Source organism: Schistocerca gregaria, chromosome 9 (assembly GCF_023897955.1).
Source record: "Schistocerca gregaria isolate iqSchGreg1 chromosome 9, iqSchGreg1.2, whole genome shotgun sequence".
Lineage (NCBI taxonomy): Eukaryota > Metazoa > Arthropoda > Insecta > Orthoptera > Acrididae > Schistocerca > Schistocerca gregaria.
The window spans coordinates 157,332,616-157,354,987 of NC_064928.1; the positions used below are offsets into that span (position 1 = coordinate 157,332,616).

The 22,372-nt window shown below is 42.5% G+C and overlaps 1 protein-coding gene and 1 non-coding gene across 4 annotated transcripts in view; one reads left to right on the forward strand and one right to left on the reverse strand.

Annotated features, from left to right (window-relative positions):
• LOC126292280 (pyruvate carboxylase, mitochondrial) overlaps nucleotides 1–22,372 on the reverse strand; it is a 358,087-nt gene that overhangs the window by 251,238 nt on the left and 84,477 nt on the right. The window lies entirely within an intron of this gene.
• Trnat-cgu (transfer RNA threonine (anticodon CGU)) lies at nucleotides 878–949 on the forward strand. The gene has a single exon. It is a non-coding gene; the product is annotated as a tRNA-Thr (tRNA).

A 22,372-nucleotide genomic window follows, 5' to 3' on the forward strand; every position in this document is an offset into this window, starting at 1 on the left:
AATTACCGCTCAGCCAAGCCATCTTGTTTTTACAGTTAGTGACAGTGACAACTCAATACACAGAACTTTGACAGTGACGAAGAAGAGGGTAAAAATGAAAATATGACAAACTGTAAAGAAGAAAAAAAAGACACTATAAAACGTAATACAGCATGAAAACCACACCATGTGGCAAGAAGTCAAAGTACAAAAAGCTATTTATGATGCTTCAACTGCAGTGAAACATGTCTGAAACAAAAAATTATGTTTTCCTAAACGCGGACCCACCCGAAAACATATGTATTGTTAAGCCAGGAATTTGATAATTTAAGGCGTTCTTCGTTTTTGTATTTTCACTAAGAGCTAGTTATCTGGGAGGCAAGCATTCATGAATTGACCATCAGGGCTTCCTATCTCATAGTTAACAACGTACAAATACAAACGTTTGCTCAATGGAGCCGTGCATACCATTGTCACTGCCAGGTTTAATTGCATTGCGCACAGCAGTTTCGGAGTCAATGTTATCTTCCGATAAAAATAGCATCTGGTGCTTTTCGTTACGGCTATAATGTGCCGTGGGGGAAATATCTCCATTCTCTTTTGCACGTATGGCAGTTGCATAAATGAATAAACTGTTGTTCAACGCGAGAAGCAACGTGTTGTCCGCACATCACAGCAACATATCTTCCGCTGGTAAGCAAACTGCAGCCAACTGTTTCGCGTCTAGTGAAGGAATGCCGTAATAATTCGAAACAACAATGTGAGCTACACATCGGAGTGATTTTATTATGGATATACAACATTTTATTACATAGAAATACACAATACCTAAAGGTGTATAAAACCGGTCGCGCAGCCCACGAAATCAACCGCAACGCTACGCGCGTTGCTGCGCAGCGCCTCTTTAGCTCAGTGGTAGAGCACTGGTCTCGTAAACCAGGGGTCGTGAGTTCAAACCTCACAGGAGGCAACCATTTTTAAAATTATTCATCAATATAACTACACATTTAGACACCAATTAGAAAACAATTTGCAACTATTGAAGCCTGGCTTTACGAAAAACACTGTCCATTGCGTTTACATTTGACATCCAGTAGGCGATAGCCTTATTTCTCTGTCGAGTTTACATGTTACGGTCTGAAGCGGTTTTGTGAAATATGACGCCTGTAGCTGACAGTTTATGATTTAGTCAGCACAATCGCCACGTCGTTTCAGTTAGACGAAGTATAAACATTGGGTTGTTTTGAGAATCAGCCTTACGCAAACGCAATTTGCCTATTATCAGATTTATCCAGACATGTTTTTACACATGTGTCATCTTCTGTGGATCAAATTTTTATTACAGTAAAACATAAAACGAAATTTATAGTAATTTAACTGTTTTAAGCCCAGTAACTACAATATGTGCAATTTGCTTTGTTTTGTTTAGACGCTCACCTTACAATTACATTGCTAAATTAACTGCATCATTACACAGGTTTTTGTGCAGTTTGTCTTTTTTTGACAGCAAGTCCTCTGCAAACTAGCCATGAAGAAAATATTTCCCCCGTTAAGAAATTCTTTAACAGGAAACGTGCCAAATTAAAACACTAATTTCACACTTCCATTAACATATACAGCGTGACTGTGCAATGCACATAGAATCATCTATACCTACCATACAGAATACAGGGTGTTTTGAAATTCCATTTACAAACTTCTAGAACTTGTACAGAGGAGCTAGTATACAACATTCGGAACGGGAAATCATGTCTGGAAAATTAACGTTTCCGTTCTACGACGGTTTCAACACAGACGTTTAACTTATCCACTTCTGCTTGAGGAATTGAATTTGGCGTTACGCAGTTCAGTTACTGGGGAATAACTCTAAAGAAAACATAACGAAACGTTCATTTGTCACTTAAGCACATTTGTTTGTATTATGTATATATGTGTCAAGTGTTTACATTATATCAAAACAAAAAGAACCCCGCATACTGTAGTACGAGGCAGGAACTGATGAAAGAACAGCGGTTCAATCTGGCGACCACTAACGTTGTTACAGGCATCGTATCCACGAAGCAAGTTTTGGTACACACTATCAAATCCTACCCGGTGTGTCTTCAATTTCTAGTGCAGGGGGCATAACTCGTTCCACGGATCGTCCTCTTGTCTCTGCAAGAGTCTCGCAACAAGGCAGACTGACATTTGACCGTCTGACGTAGCACACGGCATCTTGACTGCTCTAATGACTGCCCTAATGCATACCTGGACAAGCAACTTAGACCTGCCCCCCCCCCCCCCTCTCCCACACCAGACGTGGACGCTTTACAGTCTGAAACCTAGGTTCCAATTCAAAATATTAAAAATATTATGTACTCACTATCCTCTACAAGTCCTAGAAGTTTGTAACGGAAATTTGCGAACACCTTACATAGTTTTCAGGAGGACACCATATTCGCTGTTGATTGCAGAAATTATTTCACTATTGCAATTTCCGCCTTTGGCCCGTTTTTAAGTGGTACTGCAAAACATTTTGCTTGAACACAAGTCAAACATTAAAATCCTCCGAGATTTATAGAGGTCATCGTCAAAAGTAGGCCTTTTCACACTAGAAGTACAGTAACATCGAACGATTGTGAAGCTCTGCATATCGTGAGATAATGTAAATTGTATGAAATGTTCCCAATTTAACATAAAATTACGAATCGATGTTGTAGCCGACTGTTTACATGTATAAACTAGGGCCGTTGGCGCGAAAATACATCACATTCTGCAAAACAGTGAAATGCATGGTAGAGGGTACGTTCTACTCTACCCGTTATTAGGGCCTTTTCCTCGTCTGCAGACTGTACAAGAATTTCCAGATGAGATTTTCTCTGCTACTTTTATTGGGTCAAAAGTATGATCATTAACATCCAAGTCTTAATATACTTATCTTCGGAAATCACATGTGGTCAGAAAAGGTACTATCGGAAAACTATAACAATTCTCCCAAACACCCAACCGAAACCAAACAATTAAGACATCTAAAGAAGCGCTTTCTTTGAACAATTTGTGATATGGGATAGTGACAACGGCTGGGAAATCATTTTCTTTACTATTACATTTACGTGTGGTGCAAACCACGGAAGGTGTTTATGACAAGCGGGTGGTGTTATACCAGGGATTCTTCGTAGAAGAACTACTGTTAACGCCTTTGTGTGCGCTGTAATTAATTAAACATTGTTCTCATGATCCCTATGAGAACATTATTTTCATTTTCTTGCGGGGGGGGGGGGGGGATGATGTCATCCATCATCCGCCTATTTTGATGCGGCTTTTGATCTTGATGTAGCCTGCCGGGAAATCCTCTCCTGTTGCAACTTCTTCATCTCTAAATACGACTTACACTCTTCACCCTTTATTTACTGGAAGTATTAAAATCAGTGTCTTCCCCTGCAGTTCCTGCCCTCATGCCTTAACGCATGTCCTGTCACTCTGTCCCTCGTTATCACTTTTTTCCTCATGTGCCTCTCCTCGCCAATTTTGTGGGGAGCCTGACTTCTCACCCGTCCACCTAATGGTCAACATCATCCTCACAGCACGACGTCTCAAACGCTTCGATTCTCCTCTTTTCTCAGTTTTATTTTCAAATAAAACTATTTTTATTAAAAATTACGAGTCACTATTAGTTAATTGATAATAAGCATAGATTTTAAATAAAAGTAAAAAATGTTGCTATTTGTGAATCGAACTAGTGACTTCTACACAACACAGTTATGAAAACAAGCTCGGAAAGGTTTTTTCCTTAAAAGCACCCAAAAACTCTCATCGTCACAAGCGATATTTTCTTTTTTCCTTTTCAGAACTGCGTCGCACTGTTTTAGAAAACTGATGTCCGGGAAGTGATCTTTAAATCTTATTATTGTGAAGGGAATAGAAGACGCCTGGTCGGTAAAGTCTCTTTATGAGAGCTAGTTTCTACAGTAGTGTCGGCGAGAGAAGCCTGTTGCCAGCTTTCAATTGCGAAGCGCACACGGCTGCAGACGAAAACAGATATGTGCGGAGGTGCCATGGAGACGTGTATAAAACCATTTGACATGACTGGTTCGTGAAACGCGTGAAGCGTGCACTTTCCAACTCCACTACAGCTGTCAGGGACTTCTTGTTTCGTCGACTCCGCTACATGCAGATTTATACACTGCCTGACAATGAAAGTCAAACACACAGATGTTCGGATTTCCACGTTACTTCGAACATGTACACATCATCAGCGGGTATAATTGATTAGAGTTGCAATGTTCTGACAGAAGTGAAACGTGCTCACGGGTGACCTACAAGATATTAATCAGGTGTACAACTTTCTTTGGCGCTTCAGTGTAGCACTGCAATACAGTTTTCTTGTATAAGTCCGGTAAATACGGCAGATGTTCCAGGACAGCGATTCATTTGGTGCCCAACAACACGTTTACGAGCTTTATATTATGTGTTGGACCATTGTGTTAGAGGAAAGAAATAGCCAGGATGAATACTGCAGCGACCTTCTGCACGGCTACTGTTTAAACTCCATGGAACGTATCGCCGCAACTCCCCATGCGACACACCGCGTATTGTATAGATCTGGCTGGGCGCGTGTGATGGGTGGAAATGCCTGACAACTGGAGATATGAGCTATAAACTGCCGCCTATGTACGTAAACGCCCTGTGCAACGAGCTTGCATTTTCCGGACAGTTACGTCACACGGGTTGTGAACTGAGGCGACGCGTTTGGACTTCCGGCTCTTTGTCTGCTCAAGAATGACTCCCACAGGCGCACATGAACAGGCGATTTCTTTTCTTCTTTTTATGTCCTACGAGCGGCGCCTGACTACAGCCGGTAACAGCTGCGCTTGAGTCCCGTAACCGGCGGCGCGATGGGCCGAATTATGCAGGCCAGGGCTGATGCACGGCCGCCCCGACTTTACGGCGCCGTTACCTGAGAAACTGGCCTCATTTGGGGCGCTTGTTTCCACACTGCGACGAATAGGCGCAACGGTGGCGCGAGGCCGGAAATTAAGGGTTTATTTCAAACGGGGCGCTTGCGGAATTAAACCGCTAAGCTCTCCCATAACATTGCTCTCTTTCCCTCTCTCTGCATGTTCGTACAGGATGTCCTTCTGTAAAGTAAGTCCAGTTTCGAAATACGCCGGGTGCTGGCAGGGGTGATTATTACCGGACCATGTTTCATATGAATGTTTACGTTGGTTTAAATTATTCTGTTCCTCCTGTTAACAATATACGAGGGTCGACTCTTCAACAGCTGGCAGTATTGGTATGCGGCAGGTACTGGCTTGTTCCGTAGCCTCTTCTCTACAACTACTGCTGGCGGGAAGCTTCAGCAGGCCCCTGTGACCGAGTGGTTCTAGGCGCTTCAGTCCGGAACCGCGCTGCTGCTCCGGTCGCAGGTTCGAATCCTGCCTCGGGCATGGATGTGTGTGATGTCCTGAGGTTAGTTATGTTTAAGTAGTTCTAAATCTAGGGGACTGATGACATCAGACGTTAAGTCCCATAGTGCTAAGAGCCATTTGATTTTTTTTTTTTTTTGTGGGAAGCCTTAGCATTGAACGGCTGTTTTGTTTACAGTGTGAAGTATGGAACCTTGCGCAGACGGTCGGGCAATGCAATTTAAGTAACATGCAGTCACTGAATTCTTGATAGCAGAAGGTGTCACCCTAAAGGAGATTCATCAGAGAATGAAAGCAGTTTATGGTGATTGTGTTGATTTGAGTACTGTGCGTCGCTGGGCGAGTAAGTTTAAAGCTGTTGAGGAGGGAAAATCTGACCTCCTGCGTGACGAACGAAGAGTGGGAAGGCCTGTGACAGCAACCAACGAGTTTCACAAGCAAAATGTTGACATACTGATTCATGGCGAGCGTCGTGTCACTCAGAGAAATTACGAGGCGCGTTTTTTTAAGTACCGTTTTGAAATTAAAACGAGGCGTGCTAAGACATCTCAATCATTTTATTTTTACTTGAAAGCCTATACCTTAATCTACGCACTGACGGCATTACAGTCCGATTCATCATTTTTTACGTTGTGTACTGAGTGTTTAAGATGCCTCCGATAATCGTGAGTCCCGCCGACTGTGTAGTACGGGCTGTTATACGATTTCTTAGTGCTAAAGGCCTAAAAGCGATCTGTACACTTTACGGAGAAAACATTATGAGTGATGGAATGATAAAGTGGGTGAGAGCATTTAAAAATGGCCGCACAAATGTGCACGATGAACAACGGATTGGGCGTCCTTAGGTCGTTAATTAAAGTTTGGTGCAGGAAGTGGACAATATGGTGAGAGAAAACAGACGCTTTATGATTTCCTCTTTGCGGGATGATTTTCCTTATGTTTCTCGTAGTGTTTTGTATGGCATTGTGACCGAGCACTTGAATTACCTAAAACTGTGCGTTCGTTGGGTACCGAAAATGTTGACGGATGTGCACAAAACCAAACGTTTAGACAGTGCATTAACTTTTCTTGAGCGGTACCACAACGACGGCGATGATTTAAGCGAAATTGTTACGGGCGATGGAACATGGGTGGCCTACGTCACACCAGAATCAAAGCAATAGTCCATGGAAGTTGAGCAAGGGCATCGTTTTACTGCAAGACAATGCCCGTCCGCATGTGGCGAATCAGACCAAAGATCTCATCTTTTCGATGGGGAACTCCAGATCCTGCTCCGTACAGCACCGATCTTGCGCCCAGTGACTACCATCTGTTCCTGCACTTGAAGAAACACCTGGGCGGTCAGCGCCTTCAAGATGAAGTCAAAACGGTGGTGATGCAGTGGTTAACAAGTGAGGCGGCAGACTTCTATGAGGAGGGTATTCAAAAACTGGTACAACGTCATGACACGTGCCTCAATATTGACGGAAATTATGTAGAAAAGTAGATTAAGGTACAGGTCTTCATGTAAAAATACATGTCCCTTCTAATTCCAAAACAACGGTTCATGTCCCTTCTAATTCCAAAACAACGGTTCATGTCCCTTCTAATTCCAAAACAACGGTTCATGTCCCTTCTAATTCCAAAACAACGGTTCATGTCCCTTCTAATTCCAAAACAACGGTTCATGTCCCTTCTAATTCCAAAACAACGGTTCATGTCTCTTCTAATTTCAAAACGGTACATGTCTTTTCTAATTTCAAACCAGTACTTAAACACACCTAGTAACATGCTGGCCTCCTCCAATAGTGCTACATGAAAAGGTGACGCTTTATAATGTAAAAACGTAAGGACGACTTCAGACCATGAGTTTTCAAACGATTTCCTTAGTATTGTTCGGCATTTTTTCTTCACTCAAAAAATTAATTTTAATGGACCATAGAACCGTACACCTCCCCCATGGCTGGCATCAAAGCCAATCATCTGGTACTGCTGTGTCCAAGTAATTGTTCGTACTCTATGTCTAAAAATGTACCAAATTCTGTTAGGCTTTCTACACGCAAAGAATATATGCTGAAGTAACAATAAATCTTGTTAATGGCACACTCTCGATCGACTGGTAAACAATATGCAGTTGTCTTTACAGCATTATGCACTATGTGCACTACACATTCTACACCAATGATGTCACCTTTAATTTGTGGAAAATACTGTTTGTCTCTCTTCGAGACCGTCCACTGAAGTTTTGGCACTGTCCCTGCAGAATGCTACAACATCATTCAAGTTATATTCCATGATGGTATCACATAGGTTGTTTCCAACAATATCTGCAGTTTCACCTGGATGTTCCTTAAACTGTAGTATTTTCGCACAGGCAAAAAATGTATCAACCAGGTACAGAGAAGAGCATTGTGTTTCCATGATTAGATATATCAGAAAGAATAGTAATGCAGTTCACATATATATCGCTGTAATTTGATGGGTGGCAGAAGCCCCCCCTCTCATATTTTTACCTTACTCTGAGTAATTCGATTTTCCTCTCTAATTGCATGCGGTGAAAAGTTGCTACTCCTTCACACGCGGACTTCCCACGCAGCGTCTCTCGTCATCCAGGTGGTCTGGTGACAGGCGGGCTCTGCTGATCTTGAAAGCGTTAAGCCGACGGGTGTGAGGGAGTCGAGTGAATGCTTTCCAGACGCCGACATTGTCATAATAGCGGCGGAGACACGCCGCAGGGGCCTGAAGGAGCAGCTGAGCTAGAGATTCCGTTACTTGGCAGGAACTTAGCGAAAACACTTTCTGGTGGGCTACTAGCGAGGCGTGGGAATGACTTGTGTCCCCAGGCAGTCTTGGCGGGCAAATTCCCGCGTTTTCTGCAAAATCGTACCTGTGATTGGCTGGCTCAGGGCATAGCATCGTGACGTAGCAAAATCAGCGCAGAAATTGGCGCCAAGAATCACCATTGGTGGAATGGTAGTGCTTCGGCAATAGAGTGGAATTTTCCGTCGGTTTTCGAGTTGCTGATTGGAACGTTTAACCACAACCACTGTCGTAGGGGCGGGAATGTTCTTTGTTCGGTTTGTACGGGTTCTCTGGTGGGAGTCTGCTCTCGCCTTTCGGTCGGAGTATGTTACAAGACTGAGCTCTCGCTGCTCTGGACAGCCTGCCTTCCGTTGGCTGTCTTACATACTTTTATTTAATTGTAACTGTTTGACCAAGTTGCCGAGGCTTCGCCTTCAACGTAACTTTCCGAGTACAGTTGGCAATTGAGCGTTCTGCGTACAAGCGGCCTATGTTGTCTGTCGTGAGCAGTTTTGGCTAAAGTTGACTGTATCGGAGTTACTGTATGACTTCGCTTGTTAAAATCAATCACTGTACCACAAACTGCCTATTGGCTTCTGTCTCGGGTTCTTCGGCCGACGTTCGTCTAATGACTTTTCTGACGTTTCGCCAGCACGAGTGGCTGGCATTGTCAAAGCTTCACCCTCCATTGCCAGTGGTGAACCGGCAATGGAGGGTGAAGCTTTGACAATGCCAGCCACTCGTGCTGGCGAAACGTCAGAAAAATCATTAGACGAACGTCGGCCGAAGAACCCGAGACAGAAGCCAATAGGCAGTTTGTCAACAAGAGGCCACGAAAGCCTTAGCAATTTTGAATCACTGTACCGTCAGTGAATGTGTGGCGAGCATTTTCGTCTCCCTCAGAGGCGCATTTGTATTGATAGGAAGTCTTTAGTCTGGAGCAACCAGACCAGGATAATTTGTTTCGGGCTATACTCTCGACATTATCACCACCACGACGGGACGTCGAAGCAACCAGCCATCGCTTCTGGTACGCCAGATCGTGTTCTTGAAGTTAAGAAGACAGCTTGGTAATGTATGTCCGCAGCACCGGCAGCTTAGGGAATTTTGCTAGGTGATAATCAGAGCTCAGCACAGCGCGCCTCTTCGTCTTTTCTAACTTTGTTCTGTCTTGGGTGTTCATTGTCAGAGTTCTCACTACTGAAGCAGCAATTAATGTTGGGTTGGCTGTGTGTTTCCCTTAAGATTCAAGTTGCAAGGAATTGGCTCCACATACTGCTTCGTCATAAATATCACAATCTAGTTTACGGATAACTTCACCTTCACAGCATTTGAGTATCCAATTTGATGTAAATGTTTCATGTGCTTTGTTTATTATTTTGAGTTTATTATTTTGGAGAGAACTTTCATTCTGTTAATCGGTTGATCAAACCTTTCATTTCTCACTACGTTACTGAAACTTTATTTCGAACAAATTACATTATTGCAAGTGCCAAAATCTTTTCTACTCCACTTGCAGGGTCGATTACAGTCAGTTCGCGTTTCTTCTTAATCCATGTGCAACAGCAAAAGTCCGAATTAGAGTAAGGGGGGGGGGGGGGGGGCTTAGAGCATCATTTACATATGAAAATTCTAGAAGAATTCAGTGTTAAATACACTGCTAGCCCCGGCACCTCGCAAATTCATCATCTCGACAGCGTGGAGCAAGCACATTGACAACAATGGCTTCGCATTTTGTACAGCCACGACTCAGACTCTAAGCACTTGTGGATGAGTTCAGAAATTTTAGAAATGATTTTAGAAATTCTGATGGAATGTTATCTATCCCTTCTGCCTTATTTGACCGTAAGTCTTCCAAAGCTCTTTTAAATTCCGATTCTAATACTGGATCCCCTATCTCTTCTAAATCGACTCCTGTTTCTTCTTCTAACACAGACAAGTCTTCGGCCGCCAATGCTGATGATCAAAATTTAGGCAATGGCGGGCATCGAACCCGGGACCGAAGACGTTTTGAATCAAAGACGCTACCCCTGGACCACGGGTTATAAACACAGAATCAAATAGGGGTGACGGAGGAGTAGGTTTAATAATGAATTAAAAAATAGGAGTGCGGGTAAGCTCCTACAAACAGCATCGTGAACGCATTATTGTGGCTAAGATAGACACGAAGTCCACACCTACTACAGTAGTACAAGTTTATATGCCAACTAGCTCTGCAGATGAAGAAATTAATGAAATGTATGAGGAGATAAAAAATTATTCACGTAGTGAAGGGAGATGAAAATTTAATAGTCTAGGGTGACTGGAATTCGATAATAGGAAAAGGAAGAGAAGGAAACGTGGTAGGTGAATGTGGAATGGGGTAAGAAAAGAGTGCCGCCTGGTAGAGCACAACTTAATCATAGCTAACACTTGGTTTAAGAATCATGAAAGAAGGTTGTATACATGGAAGAAGCCTGGAGATACTGGAAGGTTTCAGATTGATTATATAATGGTGAGACAGATTTAGGAACCAGTTTTTAAATTGTAAGACATTTCCAGGGACACCACTATCTATTCGTTATGAACTGCAGATTAAAACTGAAGAAACTGCAGAAAGGTGGGAATTCAAGGAGATGGGACCTGGATGAACCGACTAAACCAGAGGTTGTACAGAGATTCAGGGAGAGCATTAGGGAACAACTGACAGGAATGGGGGAAAGAAATCCAGTAGAAGAAGAATGGGTAGATTTGAGGGATGAAATAGTAAAGGCAGAAGAGAATCAAGTAGGTAAAAAGACGAGGGCTAGTAGAAATCCTTGGGTAACAGGATAAATATTGAAGTTAATTGATGAAAGGAGAAAATACAAAATGTAATAAATGAAGCAGACAAAAAGGAAGACAAACATCTCAAAAATGAGATTGATAGTAAGTCCAAAATAGCTAAGCAAGGATGGTTAGAGTACAAATATAAGAATGTAGAGGCATATCTCAGCAGGCGTAAGATAGATACTGCCTACAGGAAAATTAAAGAGACCTTTGGAGGAAAGAGAACCACTTGCATGAATATCAAGAGCTCAGATGGAAAGCCAGTTCTAAGCAAAGAAGGGAAAGCAGAAAGGTAGGAGTATATAATAGTCTATACAAGGGCGATGCACTTGAGGGCAATATTATGGACATGGAAGAGCATGTAGATGAAATAGGAGATATGATACTGCGTGAAGAGTTTGACAGATCACTGACAGACCTAAGTTGAAACAAGGCCCCGGGAGCAGGCAACATTCCGTTAGAACTACTGACGGCCTTGGGAGAGCCAGTGCTGACAAAACTACCATCTAGTGAGCGAGATGTATGAGACAGGCGAAATACCCTTATACATCAAGAAGAATATAATAATTCCAATCCCAAAGAAAACAGGTGTTGACAGATGGGAAAATTACCGAACTATCAATTTATTAAGTCGCATCTGCAAAATACTAATGCGAATTCTTTACAGACGAATGGAAAAACTGGGAAGCCGACCTTGGGGAAGATTAATTTGGATTCCGTAGAAATATTGGAACACAGAAGGCAATACTGACCCTACGACGTATCTTAGATTAAGGAAAGACAAACCTGCGTTCCAAGCATCTGTAGACTTAAGAGAAAGCTTTAGACAATGTTGACTGGAATACTCTTTCAAGTTCTGAAGGTGTCAGGGATAAAATACAGAGAGCGAAAGGCTATTTACAATTTTTACAGAAACCAGATAGCAATTAGAAGAGTCGAGGGGCATGAGAGGGAAGCAGTGGTTGGGAAGAGTGATTCAAAAAATGGTTCAAATGGTTCTGAGCACTATGGGACTTAACACTGTAGTCATCAGTCCCCTAGAACTTAGAACTACTTAAACCTAACTAACCTAAGGACATCACACACATCCATGCCCGAGGCAGGATGCGAACCTGCGACTGTAGCAGTCGCGCGGTTCCGGACTGAGCGCCTTAACCGCGAGACCACCGCGGCCGGCGGAAGAGAGTGAAACATGTTTGTAGCCTGTCCTCGATATTATTCAATCTGTATATTGAGCAGACAGTAAAGGAAACAAAAGAAATATTCGGAGTAGAAATAAAAACTTTGAGGTTCGGTGATGACTTAATTCTCTCAGAAACAGCTAAGAACTTTGAAGAGCAGTTGAACGGAATGGACAGTGTCTTGAAAGGAGGATATAAGATGAACGTCAACAAAATCAAAACGAAGATAATGGAATGTAGTCGAAGGAAGTCGGGTGATGCTGAGGGAATTAGATTAGGAAATGAGATACCTAAAGTAGTAATTGAGTTTTGCTATTTGGGGAGCAAAATAACTGATGATGGGCGAAGTAGAGAGGATATAAAATGTAGACTGCCAATGGCAAGGAAAGCGTTTCTGAAGAAGAGAAATTTGTTAACATCGAATATAGATTTATGTATTAGGAAGTCGTTTCTGAAAGTATTTATATGGAGTGTAGTCATGTATGGAATTGAAACGTGGACGATAAATAGTTTGGACAAGGAGAGAACAGAAGCTTTCGAAATGTGGTGCTACAGAAGAATACTGAAGATTGGATGGGTAGATCATGTAACTAATGAGGTATTGAACAGAACTGGGGAGAAGAGAAATTTGTGGCACAACTTGACTAGAAAAAGGGATTGGTTGGTAGGGAATGTTGTGAGGCATCAAAGGATCACAAATTTAGCATTGGAGGGCAGTGTGGAGGGTGAAAATCTTAGAGGGAGACCGAGAGATGAATATACTAACCAGATTCAGAAGGATGTAGGTTGCAGCATGTACTGGGATTAAGCTTGTACAGGATAGAGTAGCATGGACAGCTACATCAAACGAGTCTCCTGACTGAAGACCACAACTACTACGTATGGATGTCTCAAGAAACGTAATTACTATGTAGGGTCTAGCAGACCGCCTTTTTACTTATTGACTTTATGTAATACAATTGTTCCGGTGAATATATATGCTTCTGATTTTCTTTTTTTCTGGTTTTGTAAGTGTTGAAGCGAGCAACTTCGAAGGACAGAAATTATCTTTGTCCAGTCGTGTAAGATAAACATACATTCTCTAAGACTTTAATTTAGATAGTTTTAATAAGTTGACAGCCACAGCCAAAATAAGTGAAATGCTCCCAGAATATGCGGTTCATACAGTTTGATTCGTCATCTCCGAATTTTTTTTAAAACAATTATTGACGAAAAACTGGAGCCTGCGCATTATTTCGTAGTTGGATTAAAAGTGGAAAGTTTAGCTCAGATGCACAGTATCGCCTTACACGTTAAAGAAATGGAGCAGAAAGAGGAAGTACATTTTCCAGATGAGTTGTGTAAGTCTATGACCCTACCGTTAATCGACTTTTACGAATTATTTCCTGTCTTTTTTGTCAAATTTGTGAAGAAGCACAAAGTGCGGGCGTGGAAGAGTGCTTTAAGACAGCGTTCCCCAACTGAAGGGTCGTGACTCGGCAACGGGACACAAAAATAAAATACCAGGTCGCACAAATATATCTCTGTCGTAATTGACAGTTTACAGTTACGTACGTTATTAAATAATGACTTTTAGTAATAGCAAATCAAAAAGCCTTTGTTTCTGAAGGTTATCGTAACAGTTGTGTGTTACATAGAAGTTGTACACATTCTAGTTAATAGTGAAACTGCGCGTCGTTAAGATACTACTTTAACGACGATCGATCTGCATTTGGCCTAACAGTGAGGCTCATAAAGCTAAGATAATTTGAAAGAGTACAATACATGTTCATACTCGCACGTTACAGGAACTCTTATCAAGCAGCATTTGAGGATAGTGGAGACTAATCTGAAATATTTTCCTTCAATCAACAGCAACCGAACAGATAAGGTACCATTATCAGTCAATTCAGAAATCTTTTGTCAGATTCAAATACCGACTTATTAACTGTGCTGACATTTTTGGATATCTTGACGCCAATAGATCTCGCTTTAGCAGAACAATCGATGAAATTTCTAATTCCTTTAGATTCGATTCGTAAGTATGATTCACGGTGTTTAAAATTGGTGTTCCTGAAGAAATAAATAGGCCTATATAAACAGATTTAAGTTGAACCAGTGCTAAGCATAAAGGTAACTCCTTTTGAACCGAATTTGGAGATCATAGTCAAAAATAAACAGCTCCATACTTCTCACTAAAGGAAGACATCTAAGGTAAAATAACTATGAAACTAATTATTTTATTGTTAAAAGCTGAAGCCTGAATACATAGAAATGTTGATGTGTGAGCTGTGGTCATTCTATCATTGTCGCCAACGTGATTATATCTAACAATTTCTGCACTATAGTTGTGTGGCAAAGTGTTGTTACACTACTAAGTTGAATTTAATTCCATATTCTTTGCTAATTACCAGTACTGTACAGGCTGCCATATGTAACTGGCTGTAACCTGAGAATAAATAAATATATGTTTAAAATAATAACGGCATTTATTTTCTGGTGAAATTCTATGATATGTCACATGACCACTTTGCCATTTAAAATTTTGGAGTTGAATTCAAAATGGCGGCTTTCTAGATGGCCGCCATGTTGGTGACATAGGCTGTAAAGTTTCCCCCTTCCCGTTCCTCGTATGTAGGGACTGTTTCCTTGTTTGCTATTCCATTTGAATTTTATGAGTGTGTTTCCTGACTTTTGGATCACCCTGTATATGAAAATCAGTGCGTGTGTAATGTAAAATCACTTTTAAGTTCTCCCCCGCGGGCTGTGAGGGAGAAGTGGCAACGCAGTAGGACTGACAACGTTTACTCGCACAGCGTTCACGCACTTCAGCCGTGTATCTCCTCTGTAGACTGTATTCTCTCAAGTGTTAGCATCAATGTGGACAGGCAGAAGAACTAGCGGTGGCGGCGGTAGCTCTATTAAACGATCTACAGTGAAGTAAAAAAAGAATTCAGTGGTTCAGGAAGGGAAGCAAAAAAGAAAATACTGGACCAGGACATCAAATTTGGGAACCTCTACATTAAGACATCTTACTAATTAAAAAACCTTTGTTTCCATTTTCATTAGTGACACACAGAGTACTTTTTGTTTGAAACCAAAATATATGTATGAATTGTGTGTGTGCACTTTTCTCTTTATTCCAAGTGGGAAAATGAGAATCCCGTTTCACGCCGTTCAGATGACTTAATATAGCTGTTCTTGACCCAAAACCTGTCAATCACACATTTGCTACGAATGTTTTCATATCTGGCTTTATGCAGAAACTCGTTTCCTACGAGATAACTCGCAGTGGCGCCAGTGGAGATAATTCTTAATTGGCAGGCATTCACTGGGCGCCAAGTCAGGACAATAGGGTGGGTGGGTGGGTGATTACGTTCCACTGAAACTGTTGCAGGAGAGCAATGGTTTGCCGATCGATGTGTGGGCGAGCATTGTCATGGAGAACGTGTACGCTCTTGCTCAACATTCCTCTTCTCTGGTTCCGAATTGCCAGTTTCAGTTTTTTCAGAGCCTCACAGTACTGTCAGCGTTGATTGTGGTATTGTGGTCCCAGCGATTCAGCTCCGACGACGAGGTGAAAGAAGAGGTTCATAACTTACAAAGACTGCCACGGCGTCTACAAAAATGCATCGACAGAAATGGTGATTGTGTCGAAAAATAGCTAAATGTTCAAGCTGTAAACTATTGTAGAAATAAACAGGTCTATGTACTTATAAAAAAATAGGAGCCCTTACTTTTAGGATTACCCTGGTAAATACATTACAGTCCCTAACTCGGTTTCACGATGATAGCACAGTTGTGTGTTTTAGGTAAAAATTTATGTCTTCGAAAGTATTGAAGTAATTGACTTGGAATTCTAACGGCATGGTTCTGTTATCCACAGAATTTGCTACAGAAGTATGAAACAATGGATTAATATTTATTAGTAATTCTTCAAATTTATGGAGAGTATGTGTAAAGTAGGGCTTCCCAACCGGCGGACCCCTAGTCAGTCAAGAGTACAGTAACTTTAAATTTCAGAGCGAAACCCAGGGGAACTGAAAGCTTCTTAATGCAAGTGCCATGTTCCGAATGACCCCTCCCCCCCTCTCCCGAAGTATCAATAGTCTTTGGTTTAGAGATGAATGAAAACTTGAAATTAACGATCCAATTATGAGATTTTCTGCAATGATATGAGCTTTGCTTGTTTTTCCTACTCGATAACTAACCAAGAAAGAAGCTTTTAATAAATTTACATTAATTGTTTTTGCAAGAGTTTTCATGCAATGCTGAGAAGCAGCTGGTTCAGCACTCTTCTATTTAAATAAATCGATGTCTTTAGCCGGGAATCCCGGGTGAGTACCTTCAAAATGACGGCGCAATTTAATAGGAACCATTGAACTGTTCGGAAGGACAGGCGCACAAATTACACACTGAGCTTTACCCTCCTAGCTTCTAAATAGCTTTCGGTGTACTTACGCTTCTTGGTTATCCCACTTCCACAGGATATTGCAACCAATGGAGTACTTGCAGCGTTTTCACATAATAAATGCGGCTGTGGAGCTTCTTGTGATTGTTCTTCGTTTCGTCGTCCTCCCTCCCTCATTCATTTCAACTGGAAACTCCTTGTTGTGAAGGCGATGGAGAAACTGCACCCTTCAATGATCCTGACTTCAGCCACCGGTCCATGTTATAAGTAATAAACTGGTCAAAAATCGACTTACGAAATAGGTAGTTCACTGACAACTAGTTTAACGGCAGCATACGTGCCAGCGAGCGCTGTGATTGGTCGACCAAGCTAGCTCCGCGCATGCGTAAAAGGTTTCAGTGCATCTAGTGCCGTGAGCCGGCGCACAAACGACTCCCGTATTCATGCGAAACAGTAGATCAGAGAAGCCGCATTCTTCGGCACTAAACTGTGTATGCGTTCTCACTTTGGAACCGCAGAGGCTGCTTGGGAATACGACCTGAAGTAAAAGTACACATGTTTTTCACACGAAAAAAAAAGTGATGAATTTGAATTTCACATTTTTATTCAATAATTTTACTCATTTTACACGATTTCGTGAAATTTTGCAGCGGACCCCCTAGAAAGAAACGGCGGACCCCCAAGGGGTCGGCGGACCATACATTGGGAAGCCCTGGTGTAAAGTATTGCACGCACCGGTAACGATGTACACCGCTCTCCCGGCCCAGCAGCTGCGCGAGCGTGAGAATCAACACCGCTTCTCCCGGCTACACGGCAAGCTACGTTGTCAATGCAAGCTGACAAGCCGTAACAATTTTCTACGTTACAGTGGGTAAGCAACAGGGTAGGCATGGTGAAGGATGTTTACGTCGAATCGCCTGATGCAATTGACGTGTATTCCAGCTCTCTGACCCGGCTCGAGCGTCATTCACGTGTCCGTGGATGTCGGAGCAACATGGTTGAGTACACGTTTGCACAATACACCGACATGATTCTTCTGGATAACGTAGCTTACGGTAATGAAAGAGGTGCTCGTCGCCTTAATTAACATCAATGTATCTGGTATTTTCTGCATGACTAGGAGTTATTTCCATACCACCTTCAACATGAAAGTCTCTTCGGGTTTGCTGCCGGATCCTAAAATCAACTTGACTCGATATTTCGGCGGTCCAACTGGTCGCCATCTTCAGGAAATGCTGCTTCTGCTGATGAGTCCCGCTGAGAACTGACTCCAGATTACAAATCGACGTCCTATATAGGCCACCGTTGAGTGCACGGCGCATGTGCCACCTATCACGGTTTTTGCCTTCCAAAACAGGGAGATGGCGCCTCCCTTAGTGAAACACTACTGGCAACGATATATCGCAATCAAGGCCGCACGCTCAGTTTTGATGCGAGATAATACAGGATTCCACGTCTTGCTAAGAGGAAACCCATTCTCTGTTGGTTAAATTATCAGCCAACCTAATTTCAATCGCCTCTTTATAGACACTGTTCCAAAAACCGGAAATGTTGGCAACCACAACAGTTTCCTCAAATTTCATTTTGAGTGCCTCACCTTTGCCGTTCTATTCGCACAGTGCATGACAGGTGTAACATCGCCGTCATACGAGGCTACAACAGTCGGAAAAAATCGGCGGTAGATGAACACTGCCTAAATGAGCGACACAAAATGAAATTTGAGGAAACTGTTGTGATTGCCAAAATTTCCGGTTTTTGGAAGTGTCTATAAAGAGGCGATTGAAATTAGGTTGGCTGATAATTTAATCAACAGAAACAATGGGTTTCCTCTCAGCAAAACGCGAAATCCTGTATTATCTCGCATCAAAATTGAACGTGCGGCCTTGATTGTGATGTATCGTTGCCAGCAGTGTTTCACTAAGGGAGGCGCCACCTCCCTGTTTTGGAAGACAGAAATCGTGATGGCCGGCGCATGCGCCGTGTACAGAACGGTGTCCTATATAGGACGTCGATTTGCAACCTGGCGTCAGTTCTCAGCGGGACTCATCAGCAGAAGCAGCATTTTTCTGAAGATGGCGATCAGCTGGATGGCCGAAATATCGAGTCAAGTTGATTTAAGGGATCCGGCAGCAAACCCGAAGAGACTTTCATGACTTATTACGCCGGGAAAGCCTACGTCATCAGACCAACATTTTTACCAACATGTTTTCAAACTGTACGTTTCCTGGCATGGGTTCCTCCTCAAAACATTACGTACTCATTCCCCTGTAAGTTACGGAAGTTTGTAACGGGAATTTCAAGACATTGTGTCATTACTGATTCTAATATATTTCCAGAATGAGATTTTCACTCTGCAGCGGAGTGTGCGCTGATATGAAACTTCCTGGCAGATTAAAACTGTGTGCCCGACCGAGACTCGAACTCGGGACCTTTGCCTTTCGCGGGCAAGTGCTCTACCAACTGAGCTACCGAAGCACGACTCACGTCCGGTACTCACAGCTTTACTTCTGCCAGTATCCGTCTCCTACCTTCCAAACTTTACAGAAGCTCTTCTGCGAAACTTGCAGAACTAGCACTCCTTCGGTAGCTCAGTTGGTAGAGCACTTGCCCGCGAAAGGCAAAGGTCCCGAGTTCGAGTCTCGGTCGGGCACACAGTTTTAATCTGCCAGGAAGTTTTCTAATATATTTGTTACTCCATCAGAATTTTTTCATTTTATAGCCTGCCTGGCACACCTCATTCAAAGGCCCGACAATCTTTTGTAGTTTGGACTTTGTCTCATAATATGCCAGTGGCTTATTTAATGTTATCGGCCATCCACAGATAACGTCCGTAACATCTTTGATCGTACCGTAACAACTGTGTCTATACCATGATACGACAGCTTTCTGTTTGTGTCAGCTAATGAACGTAATCATGTACAAACACTCTTGTACTGTATTTGTTGTGGTCCAAAGACTGGTTTGATGCAGCTCTCCATGCTACTCTATCCTGTGCAAGCTGCTTCATCTCCCAGTACCTACTGCAGCCTACATCCTTCTCAATCTGCTTGGTCTCCCTCTACGATATTTACCCTCCACGCTTGCCCTACAGTACTAAATTGGAGATCCCTTGATGCTTCAGAATATGCCCTACCAACCTGTGCCGCCTCCTAGTCAAGTTGTGCAACAAACTTCTCTTCTCCCCCGATTCTATTCAGTACCTCCTCATTAGTTATGTGATCTACCCACCTAATCTTCAGCATTTTCCTGTAGCACCAAATTTCGAAAGCTTCTATTCTCTTCTTGTCTAAACTATTTATCGTCCATGTTTCACTTCCATACATGGCTACACACAAATACTTTCAGAAACTACTTCTCTTTTTCTAATCTAATTCCCTCAGCATCACCCGACTAAATTCGACTACATTCCATTACCCTAGTTTTGCTTTTGTTGATGTTCATCTTATATCCTCCTTTCAAGACACAGCGCCACCTCAGTCGGTGGTTGATTTAGAGATGAAGTAAAGAGCAGACTGGCTACAGCAACAGGAGCATTACTAGTAAAGAGGATTTGCTGATAATATAAATTCGTTAGTAAGTCTTTCAAATAGGTATTTGGAGAACAGCCTTGTACAGAAGTGAAAGGCGGACGACAAACATGACACCTTGAAGCAATAAGAGATTAGTAGCTTTTGAATTGTGGTGTTACAGAAGAATTCTTAAGATTAAAAGGATAGCTCGATAAACAAAAGAAGAGGGGCCGTACTCAACTGGTGAGAAACACTGATGGCACTACTGCACTAAACGAAGGCATCGGTTGGTAGAATGCATCCTGAGGAATCAATCAATGGTCAATTTGGTAATGGAGGGACGTTTGGGAGGCAAAAATTGTAGAGGGGTGGTGATTGGTTTGTGGGCCACTTAATTGTGCGATCATCAGCGCCCGTACGACGTTCCAATTTTTACACAGTACACTCTAGCCACTGTCACGAATGATGATAACACAGACATCCAGTCCCCGGGCAGAGAAATGCCCCAATCCAGCCGGGAACTGAACATGGGACCCAGTGATCCAGTGGCAGCAATGCTAGCCACTAGACCAGGGGTATCAAAACTACGGCCCGCGTCAGCTGGCCGGACATCCCCGGTATACGGCCCGCCAAATATTTGAGGTGGTACCTACACTGCCAGCAACTGAGTTTCGAGGCCTGTCGCGACCAATACACCGCGGCATTGGCTCTGCTACTCGCTACAAGACTACATAACTGAACTCATTGTTGCACCGCTTGAAATGCCTTGACATACTCTACCTTCGTTACTTCTTGCACTAATAGTGTTGCTAACAATGATTTTGAGATTTCGTTAACTTTGCAGGACGCTTTCGTGAAGAATGTGCAGTCACATACTTTTTTGTCGGTGAAATTCGCCAGAATAAAATACGCCAGTATTTCGGTCAGGTACGTCCACCAATCAAAATTATGTAATTAAAAATCGTAGTTCGTTTCAGTGCTAACTATTCCCACAACCTCAGATTTTTGCGATTTCATCTTTCCTTTAGCCTTACATTACGGTGACCGTGGAGTGCTAGGGTGCTTTAATCCCACTAGGTAGATCTTGGCCCTTATGACTTCGTGGAGGAGTCAATGTTGCCCGCGGACTAAAAAGTTTGGAGACCCCTGCACTAGACCAAGAACTGCGGACTCTGTAGGGGGAGACCAATGTGTGAACACAGTAAGCAGTTTTAAATGGATGTAGGTTTCAGTTGTTATTCCGATGTTATTACGCCCTTTCAGGGCTGGCTGGTGTGGAGAGCTGCATCAAACCAAACTTATGAGTAAAGATGACAAAAAACTGATGGTTCTTAAGCAAATAAAAATTCTGTAGATAGGAAGTTTATTCAATATGTCTCGATTTCCAGAAATCTTCTGACATCCAGCCAGATAAGCAGTTATCAAACCACGTACCTATAGCGGGTTGTCTCAGCTGCTCAATATTCATTCCCTGTCAGGAAGGTCACATGACACTGAGGCATCCAGCGAAACCCAAGTTATATATGGGGATATGGCGTTATAGACCCTCCACTCTTCTTAACCTACAGGTTGACAATTATGAACTGTATTAAAAAAGCGTAAATTAGTTACAAATTATTCCGCGCACACATTTTATTCAAGATGTAAACGTCACTACAGACTTAACTGAAGCATGGGATACCACCCGTCCGCTTTTAGCCATGACGTCATCAACATGTCTAACTAAAAAAAAATAAAAAAGTTTCCGACTCTTCAGTTGACTTTACAGCTCAGGTGAAGCAGGCAATACCGAGAAACACCGAAACATACAAGAGAACACATCAGTTTACATCACCTCAAATGACGCATGCGATTCCGATCAACACCTGAACAATAAAAAAATGGTATCGTACACTTCAATTGACCCATAATACACCTCAAATGAAACAGCAAACGCAACGGCAAACGCAACGGCAAACGCAAACGAGTAAAGAACAACAAAACAAAGAGGGCATTGAATCGCGAGGGATCATGGCAGCAATACCGCAGAGACATCTATCTGCGGCTTTGAGCGTACGCATATCCGTTTAGCACTGCTATCGACCACTATTATCGAGAGATGGCATTACATGCTTGTCGACCTGGCTGCCAGTGATTCTGTTGTCGAGAACGGTTGCCGCAGCCTCGAAATGCTGGAAACCGTCAATGACATCGCTTTTCCCCACCAAAAACTGCACTGGTCTCGTTCGTATTGCAATTACCAAAATGAAATAAAAACTTAACATCCGTGAAATAAATCTTTGGCACTCTTCCAAGTTCTCAACATCGTAAAACAATTAC